This window comes from Photinus pyralis, unplaced genomic scaffold, assembly GCF_008802855.1.
Source record: "Photinus pyralis isolate 1611_PpyrPB1 unplaced genomic scaffold, Ppyr1.3 Ppyr1.4_LG2, whole genome shotgun sequence".
Taxonomy (NCBI): domain Eukaryota; kingdom Metazoa; phylum Arthropoda; class Insecta; order Coleoptera; family Lampyridae; genus Photinus; species Photinus pyralis.
This window is the reverse complement of record NW_022170403.1, coordinates 35,200,212-35,223,221: the sequence shown is the minus strand read 5'-3', so window position 1 is coordinate 35,223,221 and position 23,010 is coordinate 35,200,212. Positions and strand designations below refer to the sequence as shown.

At 35.5% G+C, this 23,010-nt stretch overlaps 1 protein-coding gene and 1 long non-coding RNA gene across 2 annotated transcripts in view; one reads left to right on the top strand and one right to left on the bottom strand.

Moving 5' to 3' along the window:
• The window catches only part of LOC116163716 (protein couch potato), a 320,094-nt gene that overhangs the window by 150,417 nt on the left and 146,667 nt on the right, over nt 1–23,010 (top strand). The gene's annotated exons all lie outside the window — the stretch shown is intronic.
• On the bottom strand, nt 3,923–4,577 carry LOC116163717. Its single transcript, XR_004143792.1, has 2 exons — nt 4,388–4,577; nt 3,923–4,141 (listed from the first exon to the last, which is right to left on the bottom strand). It is a non-coding gene; the product is annotated as an uncharacterized LOC116163717 (long non-coding RNA).

Genomic DNA, 23,010 nt, shown 5'->3' with positions numbered 1-23,010 from the left:
AATAGCCTCGTTTTTAACTGATTCGTTAATATTTAGGTCATTTGCGTGCTTTACATCAATGAAAATTGTATCATCAGTTTCTTTTTGAATAAATTTTCTATGAGCTAAACAGATGCTTAAAGTCTCACAGATCAATCCACTTTATATTTTGTTTATTCCTCGTCTTAATGGAAATATCGGAAATCGTTCCCGATGGTGTACAGGTTGGGATTATAGTATGGTCTTTTTTAAATTCTCAACTTTACTCGAAATTAAACATTCTTTCCGTACTGTTACATACATGACAATGAACCGAGATTGTGGTTGATGCGCTCGACGCCTTCATACATATAAAAAGCACCGCTGCTTTTGAAGCCTTTTCGAGCTGTCGGTTCCCATATCTTTATTATCCTGCATGCAAAAAATTCTTATAAAACTTCAGCATTCCGAAATTCCAACTTTTAAATGAAGTCAGGCAAACATAATTACATCGTTAAAAATCTACTTACTCTAATATTTCTGGTCACAATAATAGGTACACAAATACAAGATTGAGGATCATATCATACAGGCTTGAAAGACATACTTCCTGATTTCTGCATTGAGAGAGTGAGGTAAAAAACAGGGAAATGTAATGTACTTATTAGAGATATACCAATAACATTCGGATACTGCTGGTATACATTCTTTCTTTTGTCTCCGCATATTATACTTTCTGAAAACTAACATACCGATGTTCGAACCAAACTTAAATGCATACACGATCCGATCCCATGCGCGTTTACGTCGTATACTTTCGATCGGATGTATAGTAGCTACGTTAAAACCTATATACATTTGCGGATGTGAATGCAATGGAAATCTCAAGTGGATACGTAGAAATTACTCTTCAATCCCTAAAATGTTCAAAGTAGGATTTTCTCATTATCTCATTTTCTTTACCGGCGTTGAGATATTATACAATCTTAATGTACACAATAATAAATAATTGCGAGTTTAGCTTTAAAAGTGATATCAAATTCAATTCCGTTTATGCCGTATGACGCACTATTCCGAAGTAGATAGATGCGTTAAGCTGAATCGCCTATTGTCGAATTGGAATTCAGTAACTTACTCCCCGCAATCGTTGACTTACCCTGTACATTCACAAATCGACTTTGCTCTATTGTAAAATTTGGGTACTTCACACGTTTGTACGCTAAACCTGCGATTTACCAGACATCACTGTATTCCCATTGAAAAAACATTTACTTGATAATAAAGGATACTGGTATTGTTTGTTTAGCCAATAATAACTTTGTTTAGTTAAAAAGGGCGATTGTTTGGTAATCGAATGTAAAATAATGGTTTTTGAAAATCGGTTGCGTAGAGTCCATTTTGGAGTGTTCGCGCCGAATATCATGAATCACAAACCGGACCGGATATGTAAATGACCAAACCTTCTGACTCGCCGACCCAACTTAACTAGCGGGCCCAATTTGATCCTTGGAACCGATATCGGCACAATTTAAACGAAGGAACCGACATGAGCCATCCCATTTCCTATGACCATAAACTGTGAACTTCAAATCACCATATTTGATTACTAATTAATACACAATTATTTTTTACACATTTACAATAATGATTGAAGTAAAATTGACCTTTTTTCATAGTTGCTTGTCCAAAATAATAAAACCATCATAATGCCATATAAAATTTTGCTAGCCGCCCATAATTTTTAACGCATTTTTTTTTTAGAATAGTTTCAAAACGGCACCTAAATAAACGTTAAAAGAAGTTAAAGGAATACTAAGCAATAACCCTTTCACGTGAACGTATTGTGAAAAATGAAAAATATCTGGATTTCATTGACGTCGTGCAAATGATGCGTAGACTCGCGACCTCCTCTTCAGAAATACAAATTGTGCTGCTCGCTTCACGGGCCTTTCCATAGAGAGCGCCCATTTACACCAGCTATGCATTTTCCGTCACTCTCAGTTAAATAAGAATATCTCCCCACCCCACATCTAATTTTTAAGAAATTATTTAAAAACTGTTCGCTGTGATAATAGCAAAGAGTATTATGGTTACTCTTTGATAATAGATACGGTGTATTGGATTTTTCAGCAAATTAAAGTTACGTGTCGCAGAATACAAATTTTAGATACTTTTGCAGGTTACACACTATGTAATCGGACTTACGTACAACTTGACCCTTTTCAGACCGAAGATAAGCTATCTTTAATCTATAGGGGCTTCCTATAATAATCCCTAGGTTTGTTCACTACACAGTCCAAAAAAAATTAATTTTCGTGCAAATTTATTCTCGAAAGTAAGAAAAATGTACTTCGCGCAAATGCCAATTTCTCATTCCATTAGATTCTACCTCTTCCGTCAGATCATTGTTTTTACATAACTCCGCAGACCGCAATAAATCGTTCTCCGTCGCGGCAAATTGGTCGCTTTGCAATCCAATACGTACATTAGGTTTAGGAACAGTAGAAATTAAAAAGTAATCACATTGTTAATTCATCTGTTTTTCAATACCGTACCGATCGCTTTCAGTTCTACAATACACGGAAAATTAAATGATCGTTTAATAGAAACGCAACGGTATTTCTGTCCTTTTATTGGAAGTCATCGTTCTGAATAAAAAATGTTGGCCGTGAATAATCTCTTTAAGCAGAGATTGTTTAATGATGTCTAGTTAGTGCATAAGAAGTCTACCGCTTCGCCGTTCAATATTGACATTGATTTTATATGGAAATTTTTGCTTCACATCTTCATCCATACTTAAGACCTCGGTAAAGAAACGAAAAGATTCGTATACTAAGCGAAACAAATACAGACAGGACAGCAGAAGAACACGTTTGATTGCCTTCAAAAAAGTAACGGTGATGGCGTGATATTATTTGCACTAATCAATCTCAATTTGATACCGTCGGAGGTTAAGCCTCGAACTTCGATTTTCTTAAATTGAATCCTTATTTAGGGAATTCTAGTAACGTGGCAAAATAGATTTTTTGTAATTTCGTTATCAAATACTTAAATTTAGTTGGCGTGTTCAGTTTTAAAAAAGCCGTCATTTAGCCACAAGTGTCACATTTTGACATGGTACATACATTAGTCCGACACTACCTACACAACTTTCAACTCTAAACTGAACTACTAAAATTTTCTTTTTTCGTCGACCTCTCGATAACAATATAAATTACTCCTTAGTGACGAGTACAATGATGAAGCTTATTAATCGTTAGCAACCATTAATGGTTAGCAACCAACCATTATACGTTAGCAACAATTAATCGTTAGCAACCACTTATACATAACAACCATTTTATTAAAGGGAAATGACAATTATATAGAGGAAAGGATGCAAATATGGGCTACCCATTTTATTTTTGCTTATAAAAAAAAAAATAAACATTCTATTTTAATTCCAAAGGTACCTAAGGATATAACTATATTAATTAGTTACAACATATCCTAAGTGCAGATTGATTAAAGAAAAATAAATATTCACTAATGCGAAAATAATGAAAAATTGAATTTTTGCGACTTTTGAATAATGGTCCTAAATATGGGCTACCCCGAAAAATGCGTAATAAATGTGTAAAAAAAGAGATTTTTATTTTTTTTTATTTAGGAAAACATTACTTACAAAAATCACAAACATACTCGTCTGTTTCGGCCCCAGCGCACTCGTTATGGGCCCACAAATTGCACATGAGGCACTTGATCCATATCTCACCCTGGTTATCATCTGCAAAAGGTGCTTCGCAAAACATACAGGTCACGTCAGCTGCGTCTTGTGGAGACTGGGTATTAGGAAACTCATTGTAATCACTATCATCATCTGCAGGCACATATTCCTCCTCTTCCTCGGTACTAGAATCAGATTCCTTCTTTTTGTTCTTTGTGGCTTTTGTAACTTGCTTATGTTTTCCTTTTTTTATTCCTTTTCCTTTTCTGTTTTCTTTGTCTTCTTCTGTACCTTTTTGTTTCCCTTTGACTTTGTTGAGCGACTGGATCAATTCATTTTTGTACGGTGAAGCGGTTATTACTGAACACTTTTAGCGTACCCATTTCATGCTGCCTGACAGCTATTATCGCACGTTCCATATCTTTTTCATCCCATTGTTTTCTTTTTTTCGCTTCTTTCAGCTCTTGTCTTGACATCCTGAAGTAATTCAAGTGCATTTTACATGTATCTAAATATGGGCCACTAGCCCATAATCAAAACCGAAGCATAGCCCATATTGCAAACATGCTCGCGCTACACAACAAACGAGGTTATTTTTAAAAGTTGTCAATTTGAAGAAAACTAATTAGCATACATCAAAGGCTGATTATAGGGCTTCAATGTGACGCAGACGTTTTTTTGACATTATTGTTTATTTTCAAGTACTAGAATTTATAAACTTACCCGAAAAAGTTTTGACACTCACAGTAACTGACAAACATTTATTATAAAGTGTGAAACATCTACCACTGTGGCGCCATCGCTACGGTGACAATTTTACTTCACCAATTACCGTTTGCAATAGTCAGATGAAGAAATCTGCATCGAATAGCTGAGAAACTTATCTAGCCCATATTACAAGACCAGCCCATATTTGCACCCTTTCCTCTAACAATTCACTTTCGGCAACAGCTGAGAACTTCCATCCATCTAACCATTTTAATCTCGGTTTTAATGTAGTGAGATCAGCAGCCAGTATGGTCGCCAAACGATCTCAGCAAAGCATATCCTGATGTATGTATGTGTAGCTCCTCGGATAAGGTATTGTTAAGGTATTCAGTTACTTTACCTTCAACATTGAGTACTTCGACCACAGGGATGAACATTTCCATATCTTTCACTGTTAATACACGTACTTTAGTACAGTTGCAAAAGAATTAATTACATTCTAATTTCACATACCTTTTCAAGGTAAAATGTCAACTTGACATTTTCGGAAATATCTCCTACCAAATTTATTGTATTCCATCAATTGCCGAACTGATCGAAACCGTTCTAATAAGTTTCTTTTGATTTGAGTAGATATAATGTTAAAATCGTCTCCGCGGCAGAGCAAGCAACATAATCTTCCACTGCGATTACGAGGACTGACGGTACAGCATAAAACAACACATTACTATAGCAACGTCAATAGCTGTAATTTAGTGGAAAATCGTCGGAGCTCATAATTTCGTTTGTAATTTCTTGTAGTAATTTAAAATTACCTACCCCAGTTAAGTCGACGAAAAAACGTTGTATGCAATTCATGTATAAATCGGCGATTATTGGTTCGTTCGAATTTAGTCCACTCGCTGCGCTCGTGGACTAAACATCTCACTCACCAATAAAACGCCCCATTTATACACTCATTGCATAAATAACTATTTTCTTTAACTTAAAATTCAACGTAATCGATTATACGAAACCGATTAACGAAAATAGGTACCTTTTCGCTAATGCTACTCAATTGTCGCTGGGTACTTCACACCTCAAAGCGCACATATGCTGCATCGTATGCCGGACGTGAGTTCGGAGGAAGTAATACGAACTAGCTTCTCCTGCAGCCGCTGCAACGTCGGATGAAATACTCACATTTTCATCGGAATCGTTCATTTTTATAGCAAAAAGTTCCCAAACGCAATTGAAACATAAAAGACGCGAAACGACGATGCTTCAAATTCAAACAAAGATGACAGTCTGCTTGTCCATAGCAAAGCATTAGGTATTGCGATAATACATGGGTATTCAATCTTAAAATAAGGTTCTTTCCCCATTATAATAATTCACATTTTATCAATTTCTTGACGAAATTACAAAAAACTTTTTCTATTTCGGTGTCACAATGATGATTTTGTACAACTGTTTTCGGGCCGAAAACAGTTGTACAAAGACAGTAAAGTCGTTTTTTTTTGGTAACTCATCTCTTAAGTTGGCAGTTACTAGTTAGTACAAGTAGGTACTTCGTTGGGTACTTCCATGTTTGAACATCAAAATGTCAGTCTTACTACGCTGCCAACCTAAAACTTAACGGCATAAAAAGTGTTCCCAACATAAAACATGTTAGTTCTAATGTTCCCTATAGTTTCTGATAATGATTTTTTAATTAAATTAAAGCACCGAAATAGAAAAAATAGTATGAAAAACGCGTGTTACAATGCTTTATTGTAATACTTCTATCTTGCGGACACTCGTGGCTACGCTTCGCGTCGCCACTCGTGCCACAAGATAGTCGTATTACAATAGGTCGCATTGTAACACTTGTCTTTCAATATACTATTGTATGCAACACGTTGCAAATTTTGTCTTTGCCGCACACGACGTGCCTAGTCTAGTGCCCCAAAAATAGTCAATACTCAATTTGCAACTTGTTACATAAATAGCTATTAACGATACTCTCTGCTTAGAAATTTAGTCCCAAAAATCACTGTTACCTCAATATTAATTAAGTATTATTATTCCCCTTGGTGTTTTCCGGACAAATGTAAGTATGTAGTCGACTTGGAGCTAGTCAGCGTCTCAGCGATTGTTAGATTTCACCGCGAGTCAAGTATCCGATACCACAGATGTAATAGTTATTTATTATACAAGGGAAAAAGTATTAGATTTTAGCTCGAGGTCGTTTTCGCGTCGGGAGACAAAAAACCTAGAGCGGAAATCTAACATTTTTCCCGTGTATAATACACTATTTTTTTCTGTGACGAGGAAAACTATATATTGAACTTGTATCGATTTGTAGAAATTTGAAGTTTAAACTGCAGATAGGCTGTTGTACTTCTCGCGACAATACGAACTGCGTTGCTAAGGAAACCTTTACTCAAATATCTCTCAATTCAGTTTTGTCATTTGATTTAAAAATTTAGAATTTAATGATTGTTTATTGAATGATATACCTAAAGTTAAAAATGTCTGATTCTGAATTTTCTCTGACTTCACCTGAGTTAATAGAAGCAGTGAAAGTAGCCTCACAAAAATTGAATATCTCTCTTTACTTATATGTGTATATGCGAGTATATCTGTGAAAAAAGTACCCACTTTTCATAAAAAGTGACATTTTGTTACCTGTCTACAGGGATAAAATGTCAAACGTTTTTTCCGTCACAGAAAAAAGTATATTTAAATCGTGTCGATACTGAAAAACGCCAATGTGTTTTTACACAAAGATAACGATTTTGACAAAATATCATACCTATTAGGTAACGAGTATTTCATGCAATACATTTCACACAAGTATTGTTACGTTCACTTTGGGCCAACGTGACAAAATTACCTTAGATAAGCACACGGTAAGCTCAGGCAAAGTAGAGGTGGGTCGGGGTGAAAATGGGGTCCTTCTATACACACACAAATAAGCCAAAAAGGGAAGGAAACAGTAAAAGTAATCCGGATAGGCGCCACTTAGTCTTTGATGAATTTAGTGAGAGAGGAATACTAAAGGGATGAACAAGGCAGATCCTTGTTCTCGTCTTACTAAACTCAAAGGAATACACAATTATGGGGAAACGTATAAATGACGTATAAATGCGGGTAGTTTAATAACAAAGATCTCAAAATATCACAAATCTGACACTGTAATATATCGATCTAGTATATCAAACTGGGAATTTAAAATAATCTCTAATAAAACAAATGAGAAGCCAACACGTAGCCTGGGGAAAATATTTATCCAAAAGGGCTTCCGCAGAAACAACGGAGCTATAATCATTAAGTGACTTTCAAACAAAGTAATAATCACAACTCGTTAGTATCAACAACCAAAATGTAATCAAACGTTAAAAGGGAAAAACGACGAAAATAACTAAATTTACCTTGAACTCCGGTCGCAACCTTCCGAGCTCAGAGGACGCGAAACTGCAAATCTGAAACAGTCAGACACAAAAACAAAAAAATATAAGAAGGGTAATGATTCGCGTTGCACAATATATCGCATAAGCAATGGTTAACGTAAGACACGAATGGTTATTCTTGTACATAGAATTGCAATCAATACTAAAAGAATCAAAAATTCAAATGACTTTACAACAAAACAAAATTTGGTTCGACTAAGGGTTGGTTTTCACAATCGGTGTGGGATATCAAAAAGTGACATGAAGTTTTAAGAGAAAAATACTATAAAAATGTACAAATAAAATAACTGAATCTATCTTCAATGACAAAGCAATCTTATCAATTCAAAAGAAAACAAACTTACACGAGCAAGTTCTTCAAAACAAAATATATAACGTTAAATAAAAATTTACACAGTATCAACTCCACACGTGTCGTTAATTAAGTACTTGCGTCAGTTCAAATATCGGTTTCACATGAAATGGCGGTAATTCTTCAGTCAATTCTTCAGTCGGTAGGGTAGAAATATGTAGAGCGTTTTTGATTGTAATGGCGTCGAAACTTCAATGGAATTCTATTGCACCATATGGAAAATCGGGTATTTGCGTTTCCACGTCAAAATATCAATGTACAGTCAGGAAGCAATTGGTAAAACCAAAATAAGAAGTAATAAAACTTAGGGAGTACGAAAGTAGCCTAAAATAGATTATTTAAAATAAAAAGATAATGCGTCATAGATAACATACCGCAAAACGGCCTTAAACTTGTAAGATAAATCCGCAGCAATGCGTCATCAGCGAAATTGGAAGTAAGATGATAAGAGAAAACTTCACTAATCTTAGTACAACGCCACTAATAATCCCAAAAAAGGTAGACGAATATGTCAAGTAAGTGTAATGGCGTGTAGTTCAAATACAAGTCAAGATCGAATCGAGTTCTCCAACCAGGACTGCGCGTGTCGACAGTGAGTGTGAGAAGATACAACCGCGCCAATCAACAGAACACTAGACAAAAGGTTTTTTAAAAGAAAACTATATCGCAAATAAAGGATCGGGTTATAATGTGAACACCTGATGGCGTAAGGATTGCTGTATAAAGGTAAGAGTTCGCATAATGTTATTCGAGAACGATTCCACATAGTAATTCAAATATAAGCCAAAGTAAAGATTACACGGTAAAGAAAATAACGTCACAGTGTGAAGAATACAAACATAGAATTGCAGACCTGGCTGAGGAGTAGCTGGGTTAAATCAATCCTTAAGTTTTTAAAGATGCAATTTTTTTAGAAGCATAAACCTAAATCCTCATTCTGGAAAACTAAAAATGTACAGACTATTTCACACTAGGTCAGTTGGTCACCAAATTTCATCTTTCCTCGTTTCCTTTAACACTGCCTTTTATAAACAAGCGTTATCGCGAACCACTTTCACTTCTCTTCTCAAAGGCGCACAATTTTCCGTCATACTTTAATAAAACACTTGTCTCATCTCATAAACAAAATGCAATGTTTGTCTTAGTTAAACCCGTTTATTTGTAACAATAACAATGCCTAACAAATAATTTTTAGAGATAGGGATATTGTACACAATAAAACACATCTGCAAGTTTTATCAGCTTAAATTGCCTTATATTAAATACAATAATTTCGCATTTTTATCTTATAACGATCTACATTCAATTTAACATAGACGAACCATCCATACCCTTATTATACTACAGTACAGTATTTCGTTGTTGCGTAAAGGTTATACGAAAAAAAAACCGAAACTTTTGCGGAACTTGTCAAGAGAAATTTACATTTTAGTAGGCATTTAATTGGGGATTAGTCTGTGGGATTGAATTTACATTTAATAGCGAAATTTGGATGAAATCGATCGTTTCAAATAAAGTGCTCGTTCTTTCTTGCATAAAATCTTTAACTAATCTGGTTAGGTTTCGTCTTGTTGATAGCCAAAAAACACACGAAAGTATATCGTTTCACAGGTATAAATTATAGGTTAGTTTTCGGTGAAATAACAAACAAATGTGGGCTTCACTTTACGATCATTATTATCACTCCTCACTCTTTCCTTCTCTAAGGTTATGATAGACTGTCGGATGTGTGTTTACGTATTTCGATGTGTAAAAATAGTAAAACTTTTATCAATCCAAAAATTTCTGGTTGATCAATTGGAAAAATATGGCACCTGAAAAATGACATTTGGGTCCCGTAGTGGATTTTCCAGTCCAATTAGAATAATTGGAAACCATCGCCGCGTTAGAAATTTGAGCTAAATTTGTATTTATTTTCAAATTTCTTTTTCATGAGCTTTATTATATCCCCAAAACAGCACAGCGAAGCTTTTGTTTTCAATTTGGTACTTTGTGATAAAGTGATAAAATCTCGGATAAAATACATTCATTGCCTTTCTGATAGGACAATCTACTAGTTCAATAGCTCATAATATATTAATAGTTAATTAAAAGCTAACATGATACAAATTTGGTATAGATATATCAATTTTGTTCATGAATTATGCGCGTCATGATACGTGGGGCACGAATAGATTGTATAATGAAAAGTACGTCGAATGGTGAAAATTTAGTGTGGAATAGGTATAATTAAAATCGTCTGCAACAGGAATTAATTGCTTATATGGTCCTTCAAATATACTTTGAAATATACTTTTCGATTTCAATCATTTTAACCTTTTCACTGCTGCGCACGTATATATACGTTCTGAAAATGCGGAATCTGTGTGCGACGTACGTATATATACGTTGTACCTGTTTAAAATTCTGTGCTACCTCCGTATATTAACGTGCTGCAATCTTGTGTTATTTATTCAGACGTTTGATAAATTGTTTTATCCATAAGGCAATCAGTAGATGGCGGATGAATACGTTGGATTGACGAAGTAGGAGGCCGCGGTTTATTTTTTTATTTTTTTTAATTTTTTTTTCATATAAAAAAAATATAAAAAAATTAAATAAAAAATAAAAAAATCAAATCAAAAATAAATAAACAAATTTTGATGCTCCTCCGATAAAATACATTGAGCTTTACTTCCCAACCTTGCTGTGCACGTATATGCACGTGCTGGGTGCTGCAAATCAATCTGCTGATGACGTATATATACGCGCGACGATTTCTCTCAGTGCGACGTACGTAAATATACGTTTTGTACAATTTTAATTCAGCACAGGCTGTTTACACTCGAATTTTTAATTTAGCAGCGAAAAGGTTAAACTGTGAATATAAATTTTAGCTACCTACTTCAGATTTCTACTTCGGTGATATTTTGCGAACATATTGAAAAATTAAAACACATTATTGGAAAAAGCTATAGAATTGATCCTGTGATTTATGATAGGTCATTTTAAATAAATGAGAGCCCTGCATGCGCTTAATAAGGATACCTACCCCCATTTTTACAATATTTTACAGTTGCATTATAAGCTCACGGGACAACAAAATGTCTACGATAGATTCTTTTTCTACATCAATTCTGAATTCTCTTTCCTTGTAAGTTTGTAGTGTAAATTACAAGAGATCGTTAATTAGAGAAGTTACATTTGAAGTCGACTGTCTATAAGCGTATAACAAGCAGATTGTTAATGAGTAACAATCGGAGATTTTTTTTGGTATTACGAACTTTCAAATTTCAGATAATATGATGAAGCGCATACTAATTGGATTATAACATTTGCTATTCTAGAAAAAGCTTTAAAACTTCAGTTCTATAGGAACAAGGTTACAAATGGAATCGACGCAACACCCCTCATACGAAATTTTTCTTCCTTATTTGATAATGAAACTTCAAAGGATAAATATTTATTAAAAAAGCTTCAGGGACATAAATTACTTCAAGAAATGTTTTTAATTTAAAATTTCTTTGAAGTACATTATTGACATGTAATAGGCACATAACATGAAATTATGAACACTTTTTTATTCTTAATGGGATAAAATAAATTTATTTTGGAAGATGTCATTGTAGCATTACGTCGATGTGTTTATTTATATAAGGCTCTTTTAAGAAATTAATAATGTATCGTCGACATACTTGATATAGTTCCACCTCTAAATCCAATAAAGAAGTTTAGACGTGTAGTGTTCTCCGGTGGTTTCTTTTATATATGGCCGTGCTTAACTTTTTTCCACTAAGCTTCGGCATCGATCACTATTTAATAAAATGTAGGTAATAGATGAGATTGATTAATTTGAAATCGGTTTGGAGGATATCTCGACGCTTTGTAGATTAAAAGTCCATCCGCGCTGTAATTCCTATTATTTAATATGCGAAGAGACATGTGAAGTGATTGTTCAATATTACGGCATTTTATTGATTTCTCAGTTGAAGTATGAATATTGGCAACGAGACTACACAATTCATTGTCAATATGCCAGAAGTGGTCCGTACTCAATACTACTTCTGGAGTATCGTCAAGTATACTATTCTTGGTATAAATGTATTTCTCTGTTAACCCCTGCACGATGTTTCAGTAGTTTTTTTTCGCCATAGAACAAAGTGTAGTTAAACACCTTGACTGGTTGTTTTAAAATCCAGTCTGATGTATCAGCAAACTCTTTAAGATATGTAAATCGAAGGTATATTATAAATGTGAGATGCAGTTGGTTTATTTTTTATTTATTTTATTTTGCCTTTATTTTTGAGTGCGCGGGGTTTCAGCCATAGCTGCTCTACCAACCCAAGCCACTATACATTTACAAATATCCATGCCCGAACCCGGATTCGAACCAGGGACCCTTCGCACCACAGTCCACCTTTAACTGAAATGCGCCACGCGAGCCGGTTTCATTAGTGCCGAAAGGTTTGCTATTTGGAGGTAGAGTTTATTCTGCAAAATTAGGTTTTTTTTATTAATTATAGTCAAAATAGGTAACAGAGGATGATTTTTTACAGACGATTCTCTATAGCACACCTTTTCTAATTTAAATTGTTGTGTAAACTTCAGGGGGGGGGGGGGCGTTATCTAGTTGAAATAATGCTGACGATGAGAGCGAGCTACCCTGAAGATTTACGTGCTATGAACGTAATTTGGGTTTCACATTGGAGGTTTCAGACGGGACATCCTGTACAAGGTTGTAATATACTTTATTTAGGACCAGCGTTTTATTAAAACCGATAGTGTCTTAATACCTCACCATTCGAAGAACGAATGTTACTGGAGGGCTCTAGAAACCACAATCGCCAAAGAACGATTATTATATTCGTATCAAATTCGTACAAACTTTTTTAGATTTTATACCAAGACTTGAGTTTTGTTAGTTTTAGAGTAGGCGCCGGATTTTAATCTGAACATATGGTCTATTTTTTAATGAGAAAACTATGAAATAGTAATAGATCGGGAGACAGCGTACATAGTATCTAAACCATAAGCGACAAAATATTGGACAATATAGGCTGAAAGTACATTGAAAACTAATAATAAAATCACTCGTCTGCCAGTCGTAACTGGCAGAAGAAAAAGTGACTCTTTTGGGGATAAACTAAATTACTAACCTATAAAGGCCACGGGAAAGATTTATATCAATAAATCCCATTTTTCCCATTTTTTTCAAATATGCTTTGGAGCAGGATTTGCATCGTTTATGGCGATAGACACCCTTTCTAATGTGGGAAAAAACACCCCAATACTAAACCATGAGTACCATATATAAAAGTCATACATCAAAAAATTCCTCATTTTGTCACTATTTCAACTATCCTGGCAGATGATATTAGGTGAAGCTTTAATAGCGACAGAGGTCTTTGAAGTTGCAGGAAATTCAGGCGTGGTAAATTCCAGGTGGTGCGAGTGTATTAGAGATAAGCGCCCGAGAGCTCAACTTTTGGCATTGCGTATTATATGACTGAAGCTATGCCCATATTGAGTTTCATGCAATTCAATTCACAACTAACGGAGATGTCAAAGCGATCGGACATTTCTAAACAAAGTTGTTCACACGGACAGATAGATGGACTATGTCCGCCATAAACTCATTTCTCAACGACGTAATTTCTCACCTTGAAAATAAGCGACATGTAATAGGATTTTTTTGTGACCTAACAAAGGCTTTTGACTGTGTCAACCATAAAGTCTTGATTGAAAAATTAGAGTTTTATGGCATCCGGGGTGTAGTCTCGGAACGGTTCCTATCCTACTTATCGGGAAGATCTCAGTATGTAGAAATAAAGTGCAAATCCAATTCCAAGATCACAAAGTTCTCATCGTGCCTTTTGCCGATGAACATTGGCGTACCACAGGGCTCGATTTTAGGGCCAATCCTGTTTCTTTTATTTATCAATGATATTGTTTTCATTTTGAACTCTGTAATCATGTATGCGGATGACACTACTGCAATAGTTTCCGGTAAAACTATTCTTGACCTACAACAACGGGCAAGTGGAATTCTATCGACGCTTCAAGAGTGGTTTAATTTTAACAAACTTCATTTAAACAATAGCAAAACTTACTGCATTTTATTTTCTTCTATTTCTCCCACCACCGATGTATCCCTTCTTGCTAATGTTCCAGTGCAACAATCAGGGAAATACCTGGGAATGTGCTTGGATACAAAATTAAACTGGAAATGCCACTGCTTATGCTTGATAAAAAAGCTTAATGTTTGTTGCTTTCAAATCCGTAGTATCAGACAGTTGATTGGTGTATATTTCACATTGTCCTTCTATTATGCGGAGGTTCAGTCAAGGTTATGTTACGGTGTTCTTTTCTGGGGATCATCTACACTGGCCGCTAAAGTTTTTATTGCACAAAAACGTATAATACGATGTTTATTGGGCATAAAGCAGCGGGGGTCATGCCGACCATATTTCATCAAATATAACATCCTCGCCCTTCCATCGCTATATATATTGGAATTGGAAGTATTAACACATATCTACAAAAATAAACACCAACTTAGGCGCAACAATGAATTTCACTCGTATAACACCCGAAATAAAGGATATTTTAGTATACCCATGGCAAGGTTAAAAATTTCAAAACAATCTCCAAACTCTGTAAGAATCAAACTATTCAACCACCTCCCAACCTCAATTAAAAACCAGCATACGCTCAAAGATTTTAAAAGATCAATAAAAAATATTCTAACCGAAAATGCTTTTTACACTGTCGACGAGTTTTTAGAAGTAAGTAAGTGCTCAAGGTTTTAAGTTATGTTATGTTATCTTTATGTTAAATTATGTCAATGTTTTCTTTCCCTTTTTCTTTCTTTTTTCTTCATTTTGTGACATGTCCTAATACAATATTATATTCTCAACAGGAAACAATAAAAGTTATGAGTTATGGACAGACAGACAAAGAAACAGACGACAGACAGCAATACAAAATTATAAACGATCTCTAGGATCGTTAATAAATGGCAAAAGTGTAAAATTAGGGAACATGTAAAAAATGGTTTTTTGGTTTTTTTACAATAACTTTTTTAGCAATAAACGCAGAAAAAATTCCTTCCTGGGTGTAAGCCTCGACATCATAACGAACCAAATAGCGAAAAAGTAGAACAATAGCTCTTAAGGTAAAGAACTAGTAGCGTCCCAACGAATGCCCGGACAGACGGGCGGACAGACGGACGGACAAAGTGGCCATAATAGCGCATTTTTTTTTACATTTTTGTGGAAATGCGCTAAAAAGGATCAGTCATATAAATATAACAATGTTAGAGTTGACTTCCGTCTAAGCCATCTTGAAAATATTTTCGTTCGAGCGGAAAATTAGTCTTACTTTTATGTGTAGGTAAACTCAAACAATATATCTTCTCCAAAAACGTCTAACTGACGTTCGTCGTGAGAGCGCCTGTATAGTACGTATAATATAAATAGTTTTCCAATTTGATATGGAGTGGCAAATTAAACATGTAACTGGATATTATATTATCTATTGAACGATTACGTCTTATAAAAACGGCAAACAAAACGAGAGCGGCGTTTGGAAACTCTATCCGTAACCCTTATTTAACATGATCTTAATTACTTCTTGTTTGCCAGTTTAGAAAGTCGAGACACGTATTCTGATTTCCTCTGTGTTTTTGATTGTTATCGATCCTTCTAAAGTTTTCTCCATTTCCTGACTTCTAATTTAACACCCTCTTCTTTGTAGTTCTGCTTTGATATACTTCCTTTTTTAGGCGAGTGATGCTCATTTCCTATTGAAATTATCTGTCTATTGCCATTTGCCACTCACTGCGGGGCTAATAAAAAATATATTGCGATACACGCGCGCCCCCTTTGTCATTTTTCTTGTAAAGTGGAAGGTGTAGCAAATTTAATTCGATTGTTGAGTACCACTCAATCGAGAGTGTTAATTGGAGCGATTTTAATTAAATTTGAGGCTTATTGGTGAATCTTTTCGATAATATGCTTTTGATTGTAAGTACAACTTGAATACAGAAGTTTTAATTGGATTCAAATTAAAACTGAATTTCAATCAGGATTGGCTGTAAGTATCATCGAGATATGGAAGGTCATAGACGGTGGGCAATGAATAATCATGTTCAATTAACCTGTCTGCAGCCGGAAGTGGGGCACATTGTCGTTGACATTTACATCTAGTAGGTTTCCGGTCGCATCCATTATGTATCAAGAGTTAATGGTAGATTCGGATAGTTGTCAATCAACTGTCGCAATGTTAGAATTTAACTCCCACTAGCGTAATGTTTGAAATAGGGCATTTTAAAATTTAAATTACCTTTTAGGTATTCCTGACAGTTTCCAATGGACGTTGTTAGGAAATTCTTTCATTTAATAAATTTATGCTCTAAATTTTATTGTGCAAATAAGATATCATTGATCAGTTTTTGTGTTGTGTTGTACATTGTTTGACCGTGTTACAATTCAAATGAGTGGAATTATTGCGAAAATTAATTACTTCACTAAGGTATTGTTTCCAATTGTTATATTGTTTCAATTTAATCTCCATTCCACTGGCTGACTAACAAGGACGCGGAATAAACAGATTGTAACTAAGGTAGCCCTGTTTGTGGGTTGTTTGTTTAATTTAAATCACTTGTATGGGTTCTAAACACCCTATGCATGAATTATTGCAACCGGTTGCGGAATAAGATCCTTTTATGTGATATTTAAAGGACATCTCCAAGCAGTGGAAACGCTTTTCTCTTCTGTACGTATCAAAAATGCGTTCTACTACAAATAAGACAGCCCTTTGTGCTTGCACAGCGATTTGCATACGTACTGGTGCGTAATAGTGCAAATCAATTACGAGTCTCTGACGCGTGACGCCCTTACACGTACGAATTTACTTAAGCGATCCGACCTGACGATCTGAATTTAATAGAAGGCACGACTATACGAGATTTGGAACATACATATCAAACTCCGTCAAATTAGGACGTAGATATAAAGCACAACCAATTTTATGATAATGTATCGATTGTGATTTGTTATGGGCGACGCGACGTCCAAAAGGTGAGCATAATATAAATACAATTCATCATTCATTGGTCCTTCATTGTGCCTGCTATATACTTCGTACTGTTTAGAATTCAATTTGTCCCTCATATATGATGTGTTTCCTTGTGCCTTGTACCTTGTATTAAAAAATCAACTCTTTTACTCAAACATGTCGAAACCGTTCGGTTCGTTAAAGTTTTCTGGTATTGTGTGTGCACGATCAATGGGATAATAATACTTCACATTTTCTGTGTGTGAAATTTTTCTGCTTGTTTGTGGTAATTATTAGAAAGTTCGTTAGAAAGTAATCGTTTACACCCATGCAACTTAGATCTAAGGCCGGTTATACACGTGGTGGTGGATCGGATAGGTATACCTGTACAGGTAACCGCAACAAGTAAACGGGAACGTGGGTGCTAGCCATTTCAGGCAAACCTGAAACTGAACAGGTCAATCGACGTGTGCAGGCGATCGGAGAAGAAACGAAATTCAGTTTTTTACCCCCACAGTTGTGCTCACATGAGTGCCTGTGTGGGCCGTCCGGTATACCTGTACAGGTTTGAGTCAGTGTGGCGAATACTCCGACTAGAGAGCTTCGTGTTGCTGTGTTCTGTGGTCGTGTTGTACTTACTCCATTGCCTATTCTCTGCACACACCAAAGCATTCACGATTTCTCGACTGTAGAGAAGTCCTTCACTCGTCCGGTTTACCGTAGCGCGTGTGAGCTCTCGCTTGTGCAGGTATAACTGAGAGGTAAACCTGCGCAGGTACATCTCTCCGGTCCACCGCATCGTGTGTGGCCAGCCTAAAGAATTGCATTTGAACTACCAAGCTTTTTAACGCATTTTTGGTCTTCTACATTTGTGAGTACCCACGCCCTCTAAAATCGTCACCTGGAAACGTTCAGTTGCTTTCATCCCTTCTCGTTTCTGCCTGCCTTTCTTAACGTAATCACATCCTCCACATGATTGTCCATCATTTCTTCAGCCAATTTTTACCGCCTTTTCTGTAATTAAATGGTGAAGACGCCACCTTAACCGTTCTGTATCCATGGTTACTTCGGCAAACAAAAATCAACGAAAAGCATAAGAACACAAAAAACCATCGATCGCGTTAAAGTATCGTTGAATCCAAAACGTTTCACCTGAATCAATGGAATTTCCCCGAAAGGTTTTAATAGTGGATACAGAGATGGGGAGGTCATTTATCTGGTGTTATTTTAAATCATGGCGTTTTACAAGCTTTGTAATGTTGTACCGTACTAATTGTTTAAATAAAATTACTGAGTACAAATTTCTTAACCTTTGTTTGAAGTTTGCGATATCTCAAGAAGCTACACCTATGTAAAGTACAAAAGTAAATAGTAACATATTGTGTGATCAAAACTCTCTAAACCTTCCCCATATAGTTTTTATTCGTTGAAGTTTTTTAAAAATAAAAGCGACTATAGTTTCGGCGTACTGCCATCATCAGGCGACTAGAAGTTTATCACAATATAGCAAATTTGAAAACATTAAGAGCTAGTACTATAACGCGCGAGCTGCAGAAGGCAAGGCGCTACAAAAAATACCATGTGCTTTTTAAATTAGAGAACACACGCCGCTGACCGGCCAGCTAGCTCTGTTGACAAAAGGGTAAACAGCGGAGAGAGCAAGACAAATATACAGGGACGTAGGTAAAAGAATTCAATACAATTGGTAATGGCTCCGTAGCTATCCTCGATTTCAACTCAATCTTCTCTACTTACGGTTAGAGGTTCTGGTAGAGTCTTTTGGGCGCCACCTAATTCGTCCAATTTCGCTTATCACTACCCGAACTAGGAAAGGTAGCTTAGCTTGAAAAATATGTAACTATAATCCCACAAAAATAATTATTTATTGGGGTGCTCTGCACCTTCATAAAAGCACAACCAAAACTTCGGTTCCCCAATGGGAATCCCAAAAACTTAGGTCCAACTATGAGGCTTTAAAAAATAAATACTCCAAATTAATTCAAACATAAAACATTTACAAAAAAAAAATTCCCCCATGAAATACGGAATAAAACCCACCAGAATCTCTGGGGTCAGAACACAAATATTGTTACCGTGGCACAAGTGATGAATTAGATAAAGTGATTTCAATCCCTTAATCGGTAGCTTGGGGGCAATGAAGTGGTTCAAGTCGTTACGAGCTCGTACGTTACATACTGGTTATTACTTCGTACATGGGAGTAATACTTAAGTGATTATCAATTATCGTATCTCAATATTCCAAGCTGACTAATTAACAGTATTACTATTGGCTTTAGTGCATATGCCAATTACCACAATGTGGGTCCAATTCAATACAAACAGATAAATTTATAACATTTACATCACCACAGGATCAAATATTTACGTCTGAATGGCTCCTCTGGGTCCTGGTGTAAGTCTTCTACGTAGTGCAATAAAAGGTGTCGGTTATTAGAAGAGTTCGGCTTAGCCCGCAAGATCGTAACGTTGCAATGCTAGATTTTACGGCACTGCTCTGCAATATTCTGTCGCCTAACTTCCCAAGTTCAATCCATCCTCAATAACACCATTCGGTACGTAGATCGGTACAAGGATTTTATCTAGTACAAGGACTCCTATCCAATACAAGGACTCTAAAAATATAACCTAATTACGACTGGTTCTCACCTAAATATAGACGAACGAACCTCTAAGTAGAGAGTAAACAAAAAAAACTTCGTCAAACAGCAAGTAATGTAAAAGGCGTTATATCGTGGATCGGATCGGTATCGATGAGTGTTTCGGCTTCAAGATTAAAATTCCATTTCGGAAAGTTGCTGTCGATTTAGATTCATTAACGACACAACATTTAAGTTCGTTGGCAAGTAAAAATGCTTTCGCAAATGGTTAATTCACCAACGGAACATGAAAATGGTAAAACACACACGTTCCTGCTGCAAGTTCTAGCGAGAAGACCCCACTTTCTTTCCGAATTTCCGGCTAGTGCAACGAAGAAATTTATCTCCAACCAATTAAATCACAGAACGGCCTTTACAATACCATATAAGGAAATCTCCAAAACGCTTATCGAAAACGGAAATGAATTATCACCAATACGAACATAGATAGATATGAAAATAACACCAACGCAAATGCATAAAGTTACTAGATGGGTTGCATTCAGCGCGGCGCAAAAAGTTATACACAGAGTGAATAAAAGTGAAATATAGACAACATGTTGGCATTGTTTTAAAACTGTTACAGTACTTACTGTAAAATTTAACAGGAAAACGGTAAGTTACAAACGTTGAAGACGAATAAGACGAACATGTTGTTTTTAATTATTAACTGGCCGAAGCCAAATGAAACAACCTGAAGTGGCTTCGGCCAGTTAATAATTAAAAACAACATGTTCGTCTTATTCGTCTTCAACGTTTGTAACTTACCGTTTTCCTGTTAAATTTTACAGTAAGTACTAGCTCTTAATGTTTTCAAATTTGCTATATTGTGATAAACTTCTAGTCGCCTGATGATGGCAGTACGCCGAAACTATAGTCGCTTTTATTTTTAAAAAACTTCAACGAATAAAAACTACTTATATGGGGAAGGTTTAGAGAGTTTTGATCACGCAATATATTTCAACCCCCATTTCGAGGAACGATGGATCCAACCCAAAAAAAAAAAATTAAATAGTAACATTTTTTCAATTTGTTGCAAATTTCCAATGACATGTCATTCCAAAAATGGGACGCAGAGCACGAAATAAAATGAAGTTCAGAGCAGAATACAATATTGTTTCCATAGAAACGATGGGAGAACCTAATCTAGCTATTTTGGAGGTCTCAATTCAATACCTCCAGAATTTTCAGAAATTAATAATAATAATTATTTATTGCCCTACCACCTATGAAGGTATCGACATTTTCAAATATTTATAACACAAACAAAATTAACAATTTACATAAAATATAAATAATATATGCCACACAATATATTGCTGTGTGCACTACATTTCGGGTGCATTAAAAAAAGCAATGCTATCGCTCACGTTGAGTGTGCAAAAATAACTGCTGTGGCCCTTACCTCGCACACACAAAAAAATAACAAGAGTCTGATACAACTGAACACCGTACAATCCTATAGATCTTCACACAATCATCACGTTTACAATACTCCTTAAGGGGTTATTTCGATCCCACCACATCACCATAGCTTGTAAAACAAATTTTTTTGAATCGGCATTAGTTTGACTTTTATTCGTGGTGCGTACATGTGAAGTTTCATTTAAATATCTTAACGAATCAACAATTCTAAATTGGGCATGGGCAAAGCAAATTTTTGTAGAATTGGCATTAGTTTTACTTTATTTGAGGTGCCTGCATACAACATTTCATTTAAATATCTTAACAAATCAAAAAAGCGACTGCATGCGCAAAACAATTTTTTCGATTCGGTATTATTTTTATACTCGAGAAGCCTACATAGAAAATTTCATTTAAATATCTTAACAAATAAAAAAATTGGGATTGCGCAAACACAAAAATTGTAATGCGCATGCGCAATATTTTTTGCATCTGCATAGTTGCCTAAAATTTAAGGAATATTAACTAAACCAGAAAACCGAATATTCATATGTTCTTTGTAACAAAGACAACAAAAATGGACAACATATTGTAATACTTACCTAATCAATATCAAACCACGCGTCTCTGGCATGTATGTTCAGCAGAATACGCCTAGGGAAGATAACGTAAAAGCTCACCGTATACGAATAGGGCACACTAAACTTACGCGTCAACATCTGCTTAAAGGCGAAGCTGCTCCTCCCTGTAATCAGTGTCAGGTGGTATTCAATATACAACACAGCATACAAGACTATCCAAAATACCAACTACAGCGAATTACACATAAATTAGAACTTACATACGTGGATAACGTACGCAACCCCGTGAATATGAAAAGGACACTTGAATTTCTGAAAGATGTCGGTGTATACCAAGAAGTGTGACCTGAGAATGTGAGGTAGTAAAACAGTTCTGTGGTACAAACTGGTATATAATGGGGATATGACCTTAGATGTTAAATCCTATACCTAACAAAAAATGAGAACACAATTACAACCCTGTAATAAAAATTATAAGGTGAACATAAGCCTTTCTGTACACAACCCGCTCACTGAGTACTCACAGTTGTGTTCGGTACGTACTTAGTGTTCATAATTTTGATTGTCTGTATCTTCGGTAAAAAATAAAAACGATTTTGCAAAAGTTAGTTTTTTCATGATATCTCCGAAAGTAGTCGGAATTTTTTTCACTATTAAAATACGCAACTGCTACAACTATTACGCCAAAGTTAAACTACCTACCTTACAGTTTCCGAGATCCCCATGGTGGCCCTCGAATTTGAATCAGCCTGTATAGCTTTATGGGTTTTGACAAAACGCGGTGGTTTTCACCCCTAAAAAATGAGACCGCCTATCGGAATAATATAAATATAATATAAATATAAATAATATAAATCCCAAATTTTCATGCAAATCGATGCATTTTGGAAAATTGGCCAGGTTTTATACTATTTTAAGTTTCGTTTCCTGGACTATACCGTGTGTGCCAGGATGAACGCACCAGAGACAAGCATAATTAATGTCTTTTTCCCGAAGGATCCACGAGGTCTATGTATTCGAAGTTAGCGTTCAAGGTACATACGTTATTGAGCTTGCGGCTTGCCTGATGCTAGAAAGAGAACGGACCAGTACTACGTTGAACGCTAATTTCAAAGGCTTCGTGGATCCTTCGCGAAAAAATACATTACACATTTAAAATATCTTGAAAACTGTA